The 18,720-nt window shown below is 41.8% G+C and overlaps 1 protein-coding gene across 1 annotated transcript in view; it reads right to left on the minus strand.

Annotated features, from left to right (window-relative positions):
* Positions 1-18,720, minus strand: part of LOC124616145 (synaptic vesicle glycoprotein 2C-like) — a 408,872-nt gene that overhangs the window by 223,739 nt on the left and 166,413 nt on the right. The window lies entirely within an intron of this gene.

Below are 18,720 nucleotides of genomic sequence, written 5' to 3' on the forward strand. Positions count from 1 at the left end.
ACTTCGCTTTACTTAACATTCGTAATGCCCATGACCTAGCTGCTATTGAACACACTCCCTCCCAGTGCCTTATGGATTCCAAACATACAACCCCTTTCTGGGTCCCCATGACTAGCTACCTCCTCGCCTACAGTTACTACTACTTTTTCGCATCACTCACAAACAAATCCAAGATGTGGCACCTATTCATATGCCATTTAGAGGAATCCTTCCCAGCCATCCAGACTCTCAAATCCCCCACCTGGTCCAGATTCACTGATGACATCTCTGTGATCTGGATTGAAGGTGAGGACAGGCTATACACATTCCTCCATAACTTAAACACCTTCTCCCCCATTTGCTTCACCTCGTCCTCATCAAACCAACAAGCCACCTTCGTTGAACTCCACCTCAAACATGGTTACATCAGTACCTCCGTCCATATCATATCTACCAACCAGCAGCAATGCCTCCACTTTCACCACTGCCACCCCTTCCATACAGCCTAGCCACCCCTGGCCATGGCATCTATAGTGACAAGCAGTCCCTCTTGAAATAAGCCAAGGGTCTCATGAGGACTTCACAGACGATAATTACCCTCCTAACCTTTTACAGAAACAGATCTCTCTTGCCTTATCTCTCCAGCCACCCACCACGTTCCAAAGCCCCACCATCTGGCCAAAGAGGAGCATTCCCTCATGACTCTGAACTAACCAGGAATAGAGAAATTGAATCATATTCTCCGACAGGGTTTCAACTACCTCTCATCATGCCCTGAAATGAGAAATGTCCTACCACTCCTACCCACTACCCTCCTCACTGCTCCCATAGTGGTATTCTGCACCCACCAAGCCTGCACAATATCCCTGACAGTCCCTGCACAACCCCTCCTTGCGAACTCACCTCACGGCTCATATCCCTGTAACAGATCTAGATGCAAGACCTGTCTTATATGTCCTCCCACCACCACCTACTCTAGTCTGGTCATAAGCATCACCTATCCCATCAAAGGCAGGGCAACATGTGAAAGCAGTCATGTGATCAACAAGCTAAGCTGCAACCAATATGCTTTTTCTATATGGGCATGACAACCAACATGCTGCTGTCATCATGAATGGCCACCAACAAACTGTGGCCAAGGAACAGCTGAATCGCCCAGTTGCTGATCATGTTGTCCCAACATAACATTCCTCATTTTAATGACTGCTTCACAGACTGTGCCATCTGGATCCTTCCTAGCAACATCAGCTTTTCTAAACTGTGCAGATGGGAACACTCCCTGCAATATATCTGATGTTCCTGTAGCCCTCCTGACCTCAACATTCATTAGTTGTTGTCCTTCAACCAGCTACCCCCTTCCCAGGTTCCAATTCCACATCCTTCTATTCCAAATGCACACTCACGGTGTCTTTATACTTCCCTCCTTTCCTTCCCACCATCCCCCTCCTCCCCCATCAAACCTCCCAACTGCACCTAGCTGCCCTGCCCTCTCTCCACCTCATCCCTGCATGCTCCCACAATATCCGTATTGTGCTCTTCCTCTCCATCCCCACCCCAGCCTCCTCCTTACCCCCGCCACCCAGATTGCTTCTCCCATCTTGCACAGTTGCTCACAGTCTGGCCCCAGCAACCAGGGACAGGGATTGTTTGTTTGTTTGTGTGTGTGTGTGTGTGTGTGTGTGTGTGTGTGTGTGTGTGTGTGTGTGTGTGTGTGTGTTTTGGTAGATTTTGTAAGAAGGCCTTCTGGCCAAAAGCTTATGCATTTAGTAGTCTTTTTGTGGCACCTGTGGGTCAATACAAGCGAAGTGGTCTAATAAAAATTAAGAGGGTTGCTTGACCATTTTTAAATACTTTAATTTTTTTGTATGTGATTTTTCAAAAAAAATTTACCTTTCACCTTTACTGAATGGCGGCCATTTTCATTTGTAAGCACATGACAATGTTTCAGTTTAGAGACGTTAGCAAAAATATTAATATCTCTGCACTGGAGTAAGTTACAACAACATTGCAATTAACATGATTGTTTTTAGAAAAGTGTCCTCTACAACAATGTCTATTACAAAAAATACCCTAAATTCAAAAATAACCAGTCAAAATGACCTCCAAAGTTTGGTATCCAAATTTTCAAAAATCCACTTTTTAGGCCCAAAAATAACAGACAAGGAATGATTTATGAGAGTATATTTTTCCTATAGTTAGATATCATATAGTACTAGCCTCATATAGAGCAAGAACACTTACAAATGTTTCCTTAACTTTTAATGAATTTTTGAAAATTTTCATTTTTTGTAAAGTTTGGGGTTAGTTATCTCGGGTGGGACTGAATATAAAAATATGATTTTTGCACAGTTTGTACACCTATATGATAGCAACATACTGCAAAAACTTCAACATTGATATCTGACTGTGAACAAAGATATGAATTTTTGAAAATGAGGAGATAATTCACATTACTCTACAACTGATCTTATGAGTGTTGCCTTTCATGTGTGATATTGGTGGGATATAATGAATTATTATCGATGTAAGGTACTGAATTATTCACAAAAAGTGGAAAAATAATTGAAATTAACATTTATATTATTTTGACATACTTAAAATAAACATTTTCAATTAACATCCTTCGAGATGCGACTGTTCCTAAGCCTGGTGGTGAATGTTAAGACGACTTATTTCTTCAGACAGCTTCCTTCTGTGATATAGAATAAGACCTTCCAGTTTCTGTGGTAAGTTCAAGCACTGAAAGTTTCCTTAAAATAGTTTTCATTGGTATCCAAACTTTGTCACTAGTAGATTTCTTGAATAATGTTCTTGGGCCAGCAGGATGGTAAAAATGCACAAAAACATAATTGTTTTCCAAACTTATTTTTTTCAACCTCTGCAAGCCACCACTGTCCATCATACACACATGCCACTATGCCATTCAACGTTAAAGACAGAGACGTAATTTTACTGACACAATGATCCTATAAATTTTGCTTTCTGATGTTACATAGCATCGAACTAAGTTTTCTGTGATGCCAAGGAATTTGTGGAAATACCTTGTTCCTTTTATTGCTATACAGTTTTCAAGTCTGGTTTGAAGTGTTGTTTTCATATGCAGAACCACTTCTTCTTTCTTGATCAGCAAATAGGTAATGCCTTTAATATTATCCTTGCAAAAGACATACATGTTCTGTACTGTGAGAATTTGGTCTGTGTTTGGTCTTTGTAGGCTGGCTTTACTTACTTCATGGTTTGTTGTACCTCCTACTCCATCACATGCATTTTACCATGGCAAGATGCAAAAAAGTGCCATTCAGCCTCCAACCCAAAGTCTACTTTGTGGTTGCACAGACTTGAAAAATTCTTTTTGTTCTTATATTGACTACCACTTCCATCTGAAAAGTATATCAGCTTCTCAACCTTGGAAAAATTTTCTTTTATGTAATTTATTACATACTTTTGAAACATGTGAACAGTCAAAGTGTTGTGCTTCAAGTAGTCACTTAGAATGCAAATTGAAGAACTGCAAACTTCATCTTTCTCATTTTAAAAGTAGAGAATAAATGGATGCACCATTGCCTGGTCACTGACCCAGTGGTACCCTTTTATTGCATTCTGAATCACAAATGTAAAATTTTCTGCTAAATCAGCTAGCACTGTGCATTCACTTTCATGAAGTTGAGCTTTTTTGTCCTTCAAAAACATACTTTGGATTTTAGAAACATAGTGGTGACTTTCGAGTTTTTGTAAGTTATCAATTAAAGATTCCAAGTACTCTTCCTGAGATTTAACCACTGTTATCATTTCTGCCCTATCAGTTGTGACCCACTGTTTGAAGGTAATACTGTCTGGCATTTCCTCAGCATATTCGTGAAACAATTCAATAACAGTTTCCCTATCAGGGCATTTATTACACAAAGTCATCATGCAGCCATAACTGTTAGTGTCACAGTGTCACTTTGTTCTTAAGATCACTGAGTTTTGCACCTGCAATCATCAGTTTGACATTTTGATGATATAAACAAACACATACGGAGTGTGTCCCTGAGAATCCAACCAAAATACACCACTTAGGGCGGAGATCACAAAATTTTTACCTTCCAATTTTGCTTTCAGGATGAGAATTTTTTAAAGCTACATAAAGTTCATTTGGATTTGACAGCACTTGTCGTTTCTGCTTTGTTACTTTAACTCCATTTATAACAACTCTTTTGCTATCTTTTCAACCTGGGCACATTCTACTGTTTTCATCATCTTCAAAAAACTGCTAGATCTTTTTAATTGTTTCTTCGTTTATACCTACTCCCTTCTTTCATAAAACTGGAAGAATGCCATGCTCTTTCACTAATTTTTGTGTTAGTTTAACCAAATGATGAGAAACGATGAATTCATGAACTATTTTTTCTCTTGACCATGAGTCAGGGAGCAAACCTAAAATTTTAACTTTTTCCTCTTCAGATGTCACTGAACATTTAATTTTTAATTTCTCTATAAAGCTCAAATATTCAGTGTCAGATGGTGCTGGTGCTAGGTTTTCTTCTTCTTTAGAAATAATGTTGGTATCTGTATTATTAAAGCATATTTCCAAGTCTTTTCTAATTTTTTCTGAAATTTGTTTATCTTATTTTCAATAGATGCTTTCCTTTTTCTGCTACTTAATTTTATCACTTTCAAAGCAGGAGATATGTCTAACTTAGAACAAGTAAAATCCAATATGCTAACAGCTTCCTCGTTAGGAATATAAATATCATTAACAAGGTTACATGATTCTGGTTCTGGATTCACAACAAATATTTTTGAGTAACAACTTGGACACAGGGAATTTCCAGGAATCACATTACATTTCCCTTGGGAAGCTGTTTCACTTTCACATAATAAGGACGAATGTTCAAGTTTTATTTAAACATATAACACATCAGCCTCAGTTGCAAATAGAAACCAGTTTTTACCTAGGTTTCAGCCAAAATAATTTGGCCCCCTTCAGAAGCTATCGACACTAAACTGTTGCATGTCAAAGTTTGGCCATGTCAAATATAAAACTACAGCACCGCAGTACCCAGTCATAAATCTACATTACTTAGCTGAAGAGAAACAGCAGGCCCCACTGTGCGGACGAGGTCGGTAGGCCGTGAGGGCTGCGCCGGAACTAACTGCAGCGAGCTGCTATTTACCGAGAACTGCTGACGGCCATGCGCATGCGCGTGTGGAAATACAGATGCATGAACAGTAGCTACCTTTACGTTAGGAATTGGATTAATACAACCATTAAAACTGTTAATGGCGTAATCTGTAACCGAAATCACTTCTGAGGAGAACAAGAACCCGATAAACGGATTCGGAGCCCATAAGAAAGACAGGCTATTACTTAGAAAAATTATTCCCCAATTTTGAATACATTACTATTCGACTAAAGAAAGTGGAGTCAGGTGTCGGTGAGTACAAGGCACCGTAACGTCAGGGCCGGTGAAGCAATGGTTGAAAACTTTCAAAAAAGCTCCCAATCCACCAAATAACACAGAGCTATTAAATTGTGAGGTTAAAGGCACTAGGCTTGACATCCTTGAGGAGAATTGAGAAACAAGAACTTTTTCGAAGGTTTTCAACCATTGCTTCACCGGCCCCGATGTTACGGTGCCTTGTAGTCACCGACGCCTGACTCCACTTTCTTTAGTCGAATAGTAATGTAATCAAAATTGAGGAATAATTTTGCCGAGTAATAGCCTGTGTTTCTTTCGGGTTCCAAAACCGTTTATAGGGTTCTCGTTCTCCTCAGAAGTACGTTCGGTTACAGATTACACCATTAACAGTTTTAATGGTTATATTAATCCAATTCCTAACATAAAGGTAGCTACTGTTTATGCATCTATATTTCCACACGCACATGCGCATGACCATCAGCAGTTCTCGGTACATAGCTGCTCGCTGCGATTAGTTCCGGCGCAGTTCTCACGGCCTACCGACCTCGTCCGCACAGTGGGGCCTGCTGTTTCTCTTCAGCTATGTAATGTAGATTTATGACTGGGTACTGCAGTGCTGTAGTTTTGTATTTGACATGGCCAAACTTTGACATGCAATAGTTTAGTGTCAATAGCTTCTGAACAAGGTCAAAATTTATTTTGGCTGAAACCTACATAAAGACTGGTTTCCATTTGCAACTGAGGCTGATGTGTTATACGTTTAATTATCACATTTGCTGATAGGACTGCACGATGTTAAAAATTCTCAAGTTTTATTTCCCTCAAACCTCTAGTAATAGGCTTTTTATGAACTTTAAGTGGATCACAGCACTTTCTTCCAAAAATGTGGTTGTACTTCAGGATATATTTCTTCTCATGATACTCACACACTGATGTTACAGAAGAACTTACTCGAAACTTAAACAAAGTTTGTTTAACTTCATCAAAGTCATTGACGTTTTTCAAGTTTTTTGAAACTGAACCGTAAACTGTTTTGTGACACACTTCACTTGCTATCTGTCCAACAGAGCACTGTTCATCCATGTTATCGCATTCCAGTTAATCTCTCAAAATTAACTACAAATTACACACAGGACAAAGCACATAACACATTCTACACTCTCAATGAAGTATGTGCATCCACTCTAACAGAGATTTCAGAACAGACTGACTACAATAATGTACCCAGCAATAATGTACTTCTACAATGCCACACCCAGCAATAATGTACTTCTTTATTGACAATAAACCTAAATGTAAATGGGCATAAACTAAATGAATATTGGGTGATAGTGTTAACTAAATATATGTCACAATTAAATTTTATTACAATGAAACAATAAACCATTTAATAGGTAACAGCCTAAGATCAGTTGTAGAGTAATGTGAATTATTTCCTCATTTTCAAAAATTCATACCTTTGTTCACAGTCAGATATCAATGCTGAAATTTTTACAGTACGTTGCTATCATATAGGTGTACAAACTGTGCGAAAATCATAGTTTTATATTCAGTCCCACCTGAGATAACTAACCTCAAACTTTACAAATAATTAAAATTTTGAAATTTCAAAAATTTATAAAAAAATAAGGAAACTTTTATAACGTCAAGTTGAACACATATTTCGAATAACGACACAACACATGTAAGTCAGAGAGCAAGTAGACAAAGTAAGACATATGTACATGGTAACATTCAAATCAGCACCGAGTGCAAGTCTAGCGGGTGCTGGCTGGCTGGCCACTTAGGTGGCGCGGCTGCTGCATCGCTTGCAGACAACACTGCATGTAGAGGACACGCGTAACTGCGCGGCAGCACTTTGAAAGATCGGCGAGTCACAATACTTTTCCCCCCTTTGAATTTTTTGCACTGGTCTTGATGGAGCTGGCCTGTAGATTGCTAACATCCATAGGTGTTGTTTGAATGGCCTTTAAGTCTCGAGGAGGAGTCTTGGTGTATGGACAGAAGTGACCCGATGATAACAGGTCGAGATGACAGGAGACGTAGGGGTCGAATCTGCTGGGGCCCCGTGCACTGATCTGCCTGTTGCGGCAAGTCCGGTTGTTATAACAGGAGACACGGGTGATGTGTCGGCGTCCATAGGAGAAGGAGGCGAGTAGAGTTGCTCTGACAGATGATGGTCATCCGGTTCCTGCATGGGCATGTCTCCTGGTGGTGTCCGTTCTTGTGCTGGCACCGAGATAATGGTGAGAGGGCTGCGTTGTGAGTAATGAGAGATGCCAAGATCCCGAGCGTCAGGTAGAGCCAAAGGTGGTGTAGCGGCATTCGGAACAGGCGTTTCCAGCACATGAGGCCAAAGCTGGTCCGAATGACGCACTGCAACACCCGTGTCCATCTGGATTTCATACAGGCGTCAGCCATGGTGTCGTAAGATGCAGCCAGGACTCCATTCTGGCCACCTGCCATATCCCCGTACCCATACAAGGTCGCCAGCGGTGAACTGGCCAAGCGAAGGCACCCGCCGCCGTGAGGTGGAAGGCTGCAGAAGATGAGGTAGGGTGTGGGGCTGTCGGCAATGTAAGAGCTCAGCCAGGCTGTGGTCGCCCATGGGGTTGAAACGGTAAGAAGCCAGAAATTGGAGAAGCGCATCATCAGCAGCAGAACAAGTCAGGAGTTTCCTCATCTGAGCCTTAAATGTGCAGACCAGTCGTTCAACCTCACCGTTTGACTGTGGATGGAACGGAGGGGCCACGTGTCACAATTGCAAAAAGAAGGGTCATGTGTCACCCGTTTGCAAATCCGACCGCATGCCTGATGTTCATGACCATGACGCTAATTCTGCTTCTGTGTTGTCTGTCAATGGTACTTCTTCCCTTTCAGGGAAGTTATTCCTCACTGTCCAAATCCTTGGTCGGGATGTTCACATGCAGGTGGATACTGGTTCTGCTGCCACTATAATCAATTCTGAGACGTATCTTCAGTTGGGTTCTCCAATCATATCACCTGTCACTCAGCAATTATGGACATACAATAAACAGAAGATTTCTCTCTTGGGACAATTTAATGCTGAGGTATCTTACAAATCCATCGTTCGCACTTTTCCCATATTTTGTGGTCGACCACAGTAACGCGGAAAATCTTTTTGGTTTCGATGCCTTTCGCGGTTTTTGGGTTCTCCACAGATGACCTGTCAATATCGTCTCTGATGCCATTCCTTATGCTCAATTGGATTCCTTGTCGACGACATTTTCATCCCTCCTGGGTTAGGCCATGCAAACGACTTTGAAGCTCATATCACACTCAAACCCACTGCTCGGCCTAAGTTTTTTCGGGCTCAGCCCATTCCTGTGGCCCTTCGTGATCAGGTCAAATGGGAGCTGGATCGTCCACTGCTTTAGGGGTCTTGCTTCCTGTAACTTCAAGTGAGTGTTCCTCTCCTGTCATTGTCGTTGCTAAGCCCAATGGTGATATTCGTCTCTGTGGCGATTTCAAAGCCACTGTAAATGCTCAATGCCTCATCGACACTGAAAAATTGTTCACTAAACTTGCTGGAGGCCAGTATTTTTCTAAAATTGACCTGTCGGAAGCTTATCATCAACTTCCTCTCGACGCTGTTTCCCGGTAGTTTCTGATCCCTTCCTTGTCGCCAATTTTTATAACGTCAAGTTGAACACATATATTTCAAAAAACGACACAACACATGTAAGTCACAGAGTAAGTAGACAAAGTAAGACATGTGTACATGATAACATTCAAATCAGCACTGAGTCCAAGTCTAGCGGGCACTGGCTGGCTGGCTGGCTGGCTGCTTAAGTGGCATGGCTGTTGCATCGCTGGCAGACAGCGCCGCATGTAGAGGACGCGCGTAACTGCGCGGCGGCACTTTGAAAGATTGGCGAGTCACAACAGAAACATTTGAGGCTAGTAGTGTATGATATCTAACTATAGGAAAAAATAGACTCTCATAAATCACTCCTTGTTTGTTATTTTTGGGCCTAAAAGAGGACTTTTGAAAATTTTGATAACAAACTTTGGAGGTCATTTTGAATGGTTATTTTTGAATTTAGGGTATTTTTTGTAATAGACAATGTTGTAGAGAGCACTTTTCTAAAAACGATCATGTTAATTGCAATGTTGTTGTAACTTAGCACAGTGCAGAGATATTCAAATTTTTGCTAATGTCTCCAGACTGAAAAATCGTCGCGCGCCTACAAATGAAAATGGCCGCCATCCAGTAAAAGTACAAGATAAATTATTTTTAACTTCCAAAATATAGGACAATCACATATAAAAAAAATTAAAATATTTAAAAATGGTAAAGTCACCATCACTGGACCACTTCATACGGATTGACCCCTGTCTGTGACTCAACATCTCTGCTATATGGCAAGCAGGATTTTATCCTTTTCATTATATTGTACATATGGTATAGAGAAGGTACAAGACACTGGGCAGAGAGATTTCCATGATCAATGCCACCAGACATATAAAGCAACTAGTAAGTCACAGCAAACATTGGTACACATTGATGGCAAGGTACAAGTACATTAGAAAGCACTGGAAGTCGTACATCCCAACAGAGTGCTGTTCAGACAGATGATGGAAATATTCTATCAGAGAAATTTAAATGCACCAGAGTGGAGCCCCTGATACATCTTCATTAATTTCTCACCAACAAATGATACAGCAACCCACTATCCAAACCAGATAATGTGCACCAGTTTTTTGTTTGCCTACAACTCATTTCAGGCACTGTACCTTTAACAAGACAATGAATTCTGCCACATTGATTTGAGAACTATTTAGTGCACACGAGGTTACCTATGTGACCTTCTAGTTCCCTCAACATCAGTCCCACCATTCACCTCGTTGAGCAACATATGAGCACTTTCGATCTGAGTGATCTCTAATCATGACGGTTTCCCAATGCTTTTGGTGTGTAATGAGTTCGCATCACAATGCAATGATACTTTCACCTGGGGAAAGGCCATCCGACTTGTTAGTTGGTGAGTATCCGTTACTCAGTTGCTTATGAGTAGTTTCTGTATTTAAGTTTTGTAATGTTCATTTTTTAAATATAGTACTGAGTTACGTTATGAACCATGGACCTTGCTGTTGGTGGGGAGGCTTGTGTGCCTCAGAGATAAACATTGCCGTACCGTAGGTGCAACCACAACGGAGGGGTATCTGTTTAGAGGCCAGACAAATGAGTGGTTCCTGAAGAGGGGCAGCAGCCTTTTCAGTAGTTGCAGGGACAACAGTCTGGATGATTGACTGATCTGGCCTTGTAACACTAACCAAAACGGCCTTGCTGTGCTGGTACTACGAACGGCTGAAAGCAAGGCGAAACTACAGCTGTAATTTTTCCCGAGGGGATGCAGCTTTACTGTATGGTTAAATGATGATGGCGTCCTCTTGGGTAAAATATTCCGGAGGTAAAATAGCCCCCATTCGGATCTCCGGGCAGGGACTGCTCAAGGGGACGTCGTTATCAGGAGAAAGAAAACTGGCATTCTACGGATCGGAGCATGGAATGTCAGATCCCTTAATCGGGCAGGTAGGTTAGAAAATTTAAAAAGGGAAATGGATAGGTTAAACTTAGACATAGTGGGAATTAGTGAAGTTCGGTGGCAGGAGGAACAAGACTTTTGGTCAGGTGAATACAGGATTACAAATACAAAACCAAATAGGGGTAAAGCAGGAGTAGGTTTAATAATGAATAGCAAAATAGGTATGCAGGTAAGTTACTACAAACAGCATACTGAACGCATTATTGTGGCCAAGATAAACACGAAACCCACGCCTACTACAGTAGTACAAGTTTATATGCCAACTAGCTCTGCAGATGATGAAGAAATTGATGAAATGTAAGATGAGACAAAAGAAATTATTCAGGTAGTGAAGGGAAACGAAAATTTAATAGTTGTGGGTGACTGGAATTCGAGAGTAGGAAAAGTGAGAGAAGGAAACATAGTAGGTGAATATAGATTGGAGCTAAGAAATGAAATAGGAAGCCGCCTGGCAGAATTTTTCACGGAGCACAACCTAATCATAGCTAACACTTGGTTCAAGAATCATGAAAGTAGGCTGTATACATGGAAGAAACCTGGAGATACTGACAGGTTTCAGATAGATTATATAATGGTAAGACAGGGCTTTAGGAACCAGGTTTTAAATTGTAAGACATTTCCAGGGGCAGATGTGGACTCTGACCACAATCTATTGGTTATGAATTATAGATTAAAACTGAAGAAACTGCAAAAAGGTGGGAATCTAAGGAGATGGGACCTGGATAAACTGACTAAACCAGAGGTTGTACAGAGTTTCAGGGAGAGCATAAGGGAACAATTGACAGGAATGGGGGAAAGAAATACAGTAGAAGAAGAATGGGTAGCTCTGAGGGATGAAGTAGCGAAGGCAGCAGAGGATCAAGTAGGTAAAAAGATGAGAGCTAGTAGAAATCCTTGGGTAACAGAAGAAATATTGAATTTAATTGATGAAAGGAGAAAATATAAAAATGCAGTAAATGAAGCAAAAAGGAATACAAACGACTCAAAAATGAGATCGACAGGAAGTGCAAAATGGCTAAGCAGGGATGGCTAGAGGACAACTGTAAGGATGTAGAGGCTTATCTCACTAGGGGTAAGACAGATACTGCCTACAGGAAAATTAAAGAGACCTTTGGAGAAAAGAGAACCACTTGTATGAATATCGAGAGCTGAGATGGAAACCCAGTTCTAAGCAAAGAAGGGAAAGCAGAAAGGTGGAAAGAGTATATAGAGGGTCTATACAAGGGCGATGTACTTGAGGACAATATTATGGAAATGGAAAAGGATGAAGATGTAATGGGAGATACAATACTGTCTGAAGAGTTTGACAGAGCACTGAAAGACCTGAGTCAAAACAAGGCCTCGGGAGTAGACAACATTCCATTAGAACTACGTACGGCCTTGGGAGATCCAGTTCTGACAAAACTCTACCATCTGGTGAGCAAGTTGCATGAGACAGGTGAAATACCCTCAGACTTCAAGAAGAATATAATAATTCCAATCCCAAAGAAAGCAGGTGTTGACAGATGTGAAAATTACCAAACTATCAGTTTAATAAGTCACAGCTGCAAAATACTAACGTGAATTCTTTACAGACGAAAGGAAAAACTGGTAGAAGCTGGCCTGGGGCAAGATTAGTTCGGATTCCATTGAAATATTAGAACACATGAGGCAATACTGACCTTATGAATTATATTAGAAGAAAGATTGAGGAAAGGCAAACCTATGTTTCTAGCATTTGTAGACTTAGAGAAAGCTTTTCAGGGAGCGAAAGGCTATTTACAATTTGCACAGAAACCAGATGGCAGTTGTAAGAGTCGAGGGGCATGAAAGGGAAGCAGTAGTTGGGAAGGGAGTGAGACAGGGTTGTAGCCTCTCCCCGATGTTATTCAATCTTTATATTGAGCAAGCAGTAAAAGAAACAAAAGAAAAATTCGGAATAGGTATTAAAATCCATGGAGAAGAAATAAAAACTTTGATGTTCGCCGATGATGCTGTAATTCTGTCAGAGACAGCAAAGGACTTAGAAGAGCAGTTGAACGGAATGGATAGTGTCTTGAAAGGAGGATATAAGATGAACATCAACAAAAGCAAAACAAGGATAATGGAATGTAGTTGAATGAAGTCGGGTGATGCTGAGGGAATTACATTAGGAAATGAGACACTTAAAGTAGTAAAGGAGTTTTGCTATTTGGGGAGCAAAATAACTGATGATGGTTGAAGTAGAGAGGATATAAAATGTAGATTGGCAATGGCAAGGAAAGCGTTTCTGAAGAAGATAAATTTGTTAACATCGAGTATAGATTTAAGTGTCAGGAAGTCGTTTCTGAAAGTATTTGTATGGAGTGTAGCCATGTATGGAAGTGAAACATGGACGATAAATAGTTTGGACAAGAAGAGAATAGAAACTTTCGAAATGTGGTGCTACAGAAGAATGCTGAAGATTAGATAAGTAGATCACATAACTAATGAGGAGGTACTGAACAGAATTGGAGAGAAGAGGAGTTTGTGGCACAACTTGACAAGAAGAAGGGACCGGTTTGTAGGACATGTTCTGAGGTGTCAAGGGATCACCAATTTAGCATTGGAGGGCAGCGTGGAGGGAAAAATCAAAGAGGGAGACCAAGAGATCAATACACTAAGCAGTTTCAGAAGTTTGTAAGTTGTAGTAGGTACTGGGAGATGAAGAAGCTTGCACAGGATAGAGTAGCATGGAGAACTGCATCAAACCAGTCTCAGGACTGAAGACCACAACAACAACAATGTTAATTTTTAAAATATACTACTGAGTTATGTTATTGTTACAAGATAAACTGCAGACCACTAAAATCGCAACACCAGGAATGATACCAAAGACGAAATGTACTTATTGCGTGTATAGTGCACAACAGGGAGAATGCACAGTTAAATGTTTTGGGTGCAAAATTAAAAAGATAGAGTTGCCACCACTGGCAGCTACAGAGACTGCCTCACTAGGTCAGCTTGTCATGCTGAGTTTGGACAACAAGTACAGATAAATCATTTCATGCTCCTTTAACTCTATACCAGAGTTCATCAACTGTAGTGGGTGGAGAAGGGTGATGTGACAGCCTCTTGGCAACACACAACCAGATTTTTTCAAGGGGTGAGAGGTCTCTACAATGTGCTGGCCACGGCAACATGCACACCCCCCTCTGTATTGATATAGTCCAGCACAGCGTGAGACAAATGCCACCTCAGATTATCTTACTGAAAGTTAATGTCTTCGCAACCTAGAATACTTCTACAGGCATTTACATGTCAGAAATGCCAAGTTACTGGCAGCCCAAACCAGAGATGATCATGTTGTCTACCCAATGACACCCCATAAGATCACAGCAGGTGATGGGCCCAAATTATTGTGATGAGGAATGCAATCTGGCAATGTTTATACAACTCGGAGCCTCTAAATGTGGATATGTCCATTGCAATGTCCATGCAGCATCTAAAATGCTGACGAGGCCCCAGTCCCGCAACCTGTGTCATTCCCTGGTGAACAAACATTGGCACATCCCTCTGTGGCACCACATCAAGGGAGTCACAGCACAAAACAATAAACCAGACTCTCCATATGGGACGATCCTGCTTCTACCAGATTCCAACAAATGCTGGTAGACGTTTTCCTCCTTTCGTGAGGCATAACATGGTCTTGTTACAAACAAGCAATAGTCAGATGTGATTGTTGTTGTTGTTGTTGTTGTGGTCTTCAGTCCTGAGACTGGTTTGATGCAGCTCTCCATGCTACTCTATCCTGTGCAAGCTTTTTCATCTCCCAGTATCTACTGCAACCTACATCCTTCTGAATCTGCTTAGTGTATTCATCTCTTGGTCTCCCTCTACGATTTTTACCCTCCATGCTGCCCTCCAATACTAAATTGGTGATCCCTTGATGCCTCAGAACATGTCCTACCAACCGATCCCTTCTTCTGGTCAAGTTGTGCCACAAACTTCTCTTCTCCCCAATCCTATTCAATACTTCCTAAACCCATTGTCTAATCTTCCATTATACACTAAATATAGATGCTGTTACTCTTCCATACTTTTTTGTGGTTGGGCTGAAATGCTTGCACGCAGCACACTTCATGCCAGTTTGGCTTTCTGTTCCACACAGTCTGCACGGTGCTGCAGTTTTAATTGTCAGCAGAGTATATGATTCAATACCACCAGTAAGGTAAGAAAACTCTAAAATAGGAAAAAGAAATCACATTATGTCTATATGTGGCATCAGTACATGAACCTTTTGGCAGTAATGATTTGTAATCATGAGCAAATGGAAATACACGAAGTTAACTGATACTGCCCTAAAAATTAAGTTCATTTTAAAGAGTTCTTCCAAAATTTTATGACAGAATAATTCCATATTTATAGATGAATGGCATAGGCATATAAAACTAATTGTCTGGCAGAAAGTAAAGTAAAATTTGAAAACAAACTAAAAAAGTTCCTTCCAGATAACTCCTCTTATTCTGCAGAAGAAATTCTGTTACTGTAATGTGTAAAAGGTGAGGCACACAAATTACTAATTTCAGGTTGGGTACTCAAATTTGAACAGAAAAGAAATCTCTGAGAATTCCAGTGTGAGGATGAAGATGGTGGCAAGAAGACCTGATAAATTAATGGTGAGCAGTTGGGTGGGAGGGAGAGGGATGTCATACCACAATAATGGCTTATCTTTCCTCAGCTGAGCCACACTATCACAGTTTTTAAATATTGATAATTTATATGGAAAAAATTAACATAACTACCACACTTTGAAATATCAAGTATTTTAAAATTTGTGGTTTAGAAAGGTCAATAAAATTAAACTTCAAATCCAAAATTCCCTATGGTTTTATGAAATTGCTGATATTTCCTTAGATTTTCCTGATTTTTACAGAAAATGTAATTCCCTGAGAATTCCAGGTTTTCCAGAAGAATCACCAGGCTGCTCTCTCTCTCTCTCTCTCTCTCTCTCTCTCTCTCTCTCTCTCTCTCTCTCTCTCTCTCTCTCTCTCCCCCCCCCCCCCCACCCCCCCTCCTCCCAAAAATAAAAAAACACACATGCACACACACACACACACACACACACACACACACACACACACACAGAGAGAGAGAGAGAGAGAGAGAGAGAGAGAGAGAGAGAGGGAGAGAGATTACAAATTAATTTGTGATGTGAATGTAAAATGACTCATTCACATCATTTCAATTCGTGGAACACAAAACAAATAAATTAACAATTCAACTAACCATACACGCACTTGCTTAGCTGGGTCAGTATACCTTCTCTTTCCACCGGTATTCCCTTTGGGCTGCCACATAGCTAGAGAGGTTACGGGCACTGTCATGGCTCAGAATGACAATGTGGGTTTTGGAGAGTAAGGCATGTGGGTGGGCATGTGATGTGGTTTCATAACAGGTTGTCAGGATACAGAACAGAAGAGCAATAAAATTGTGAGTATTCTGTAAACACTGACTTTTGATTAACTTTTATATTCCCAATTGTAGTAACCAAGTAATACACGAAACCGAGCCAAGTATCACAAACACTGCTTTATTGATAAATCTCTGAGCAATAATGGAAATATGCCTCTCATGACTCCAAACACAACAAGGAGAGAGAAATCAAATAGAAGGGGCAACATAAGAAATACACAGACAACTGATGTGTCCAGTACACTCTATAAGAATTTAGTTGGGGTGTGCCACTTTGATCAGTTGCGCCCCTGATCGCTGCTCCATGTGTGTATAGGTGCAAGTCGCCATGGTGGCACAGCGGAAACCGTACTGTACACATGCTTCCTACAGGCATGCCTCTAGTGGCATGCCTGTAGGTTTAAGTACACACTCGTGGCAACATTAAACGCACTCAAAGCAGGGTACAGCACACCTCTCCCTCACATGAAGAGGGTGCCCGATGACAGGCACATCCATCAGGTCCAGAGTGGTGGCAGCTGGTGCTGATGGCAGGAGCAGGACAATGTGCTGAGTGGGCACTGGGGCATAGGGCCAGAACATGCACAGACATGGCACGGGCACACCCACGGGCAGTGGGCCCGCGCGGCACCCGATAACAGCACTGGGGACGAAGGTGCCATTGCTGTTTCTGCATCATCGTCATCCGCAGGCAGGTCACTGTGCTGAGGAGACAGGAGCAAACCCACCAGCAATGATGGCTGTGGCAATGACGGCAAGGGGGGCGGTGAAGGCGGCCCAATCGGAACAGAAGGCTGCGGCAACAGATCCAAGGTGAGATATGGACCTGAATCCGGCAACAGAAAGCTAAAAGCCCAGGACACTGTTTGTGGAGGAGGAAGCCAATGGGATGGGGGCACCTCCACAACAGGCAGCGACAGGCTCGAGGTGAAGAGTGGCGGCAGGCTGCGGTGACGGGGGTTGCACCTATGAACCGGTAGCTTCCGGCGTCGATCAGGGGCGCAACTTGTCAAAGTGGCGCACCACCAGCCTGTGGGCTGTATAGATGCCACAAGACAGTGTCCCTTGCAGTGGACAACAGCAGCCAGTATCCAATTAAGCCAGCAACTGAACGTCGCGTCCACACTGGCAATTCCAGTGCGAAGAGGCCAGACGAACCTGACCTCGGCATGTGCGGCATGGGTCGCTGAAGGTGGAGGAGTATGTGTGGCTGCTGGCCACTGAGCAGCTCAGCCAGGCTCTGCTTCCCCATTGACGTGAAGCGATAGGTGCTCAGAAAAGGGAGGAGTACATTGTCCGGCAAAGAATTCACAACCAACTTTTTCATTTTGTACTTCCAACACACATAACAGTCATTCTGCCTCGTCATTTGATTGATGGTGGTATGGTGGAGCCATAACATATCAAATGCAGTGACAGGAACAAAACAATTGAAAAGTTATTGGAAACTAAGGCACAAGGCAACCCCTCAACAGAAAAAATCTCAAAAGCGTATGAATTGTGTCCTCAGTAGAAGTCGGCACATACCGGAGAATGTAACTAACATGGGAAAATGCAACCACAATCAAGAGACAATATGAATTAAAGAAGGGATCCACAAAGTCTACACAAATTTGTTTCCATGGCTGGCATGGAGCTGGCCAGGGGGACAGAGATGCCCTAGGCACTGCCTTTCGTCAGGCCCACTGCTCACAAGCCACAACAAAATGGACAATGCCATCATCAAGCCCTGACCAAAAAACATGTCTCCTAGCTAACAGCTTAGAGTGCAGAACTCCCCAATGACCCTGGTGGAGAATACATGGAACCTCGTGCTGTAACGTGGCAGGAATGGCTACTTTGTAAGAAAGGTCTTCTGTGGACAACAGCAAAACACCATCAAAAACAGACAGGCAATTTCATTAAGAAAAATAGTTGCAGCAGAGGGCCCGATGTCCAACCTGGCAAGAAACCTAGTTGGCAGCAATGGCAGCTTTTCTGTGTAAGCTTGTAATTGGGAAACCCTCGACTGTAGCCTGCATTTTAATATCAAAATGTCAAAATGGAAGCAAAGCAATTCTTCACAAACAAAGTCAGGATCAGTATCCACAGGAAGGTAGGACAAGGCGTTCGCATTGGCATGTTTAGATGAAGGTTGAAAAAGGATTTCATAATCGTAGCGAGACAAGAACAGAGTCTAGCATTGTAGGCGGCATGCTGCCTTATCAGGCAGGGAAGTGTGATGGTTAAACGAGAAAACCAACGCTTTATGGTCAATAATTACATGAAACTTAGAGTGATAAAAAAAATGAAATTTCTGGAGAATACAGACTACAGCAAGAGCCTCCTTTTGCACCTGAGAGTAATGCAACTAGGCT

This window comes from Schistocerca americana, chromosome 5 (genome assembly GCF_021461395.2).
Source record: "Schistocerca americana isolate TAMUIC-IGC-003095 chromosome 5, iqSchAmer2.1, whole genome shotgun sequence".
In the NCBI taxonomy this organism is placed as follows: Eukaryota; Metazoa; Arthropoda; class Insecta; order Orthoptera; family Acrididae; genus Schistocerca; species Schistocerca americana.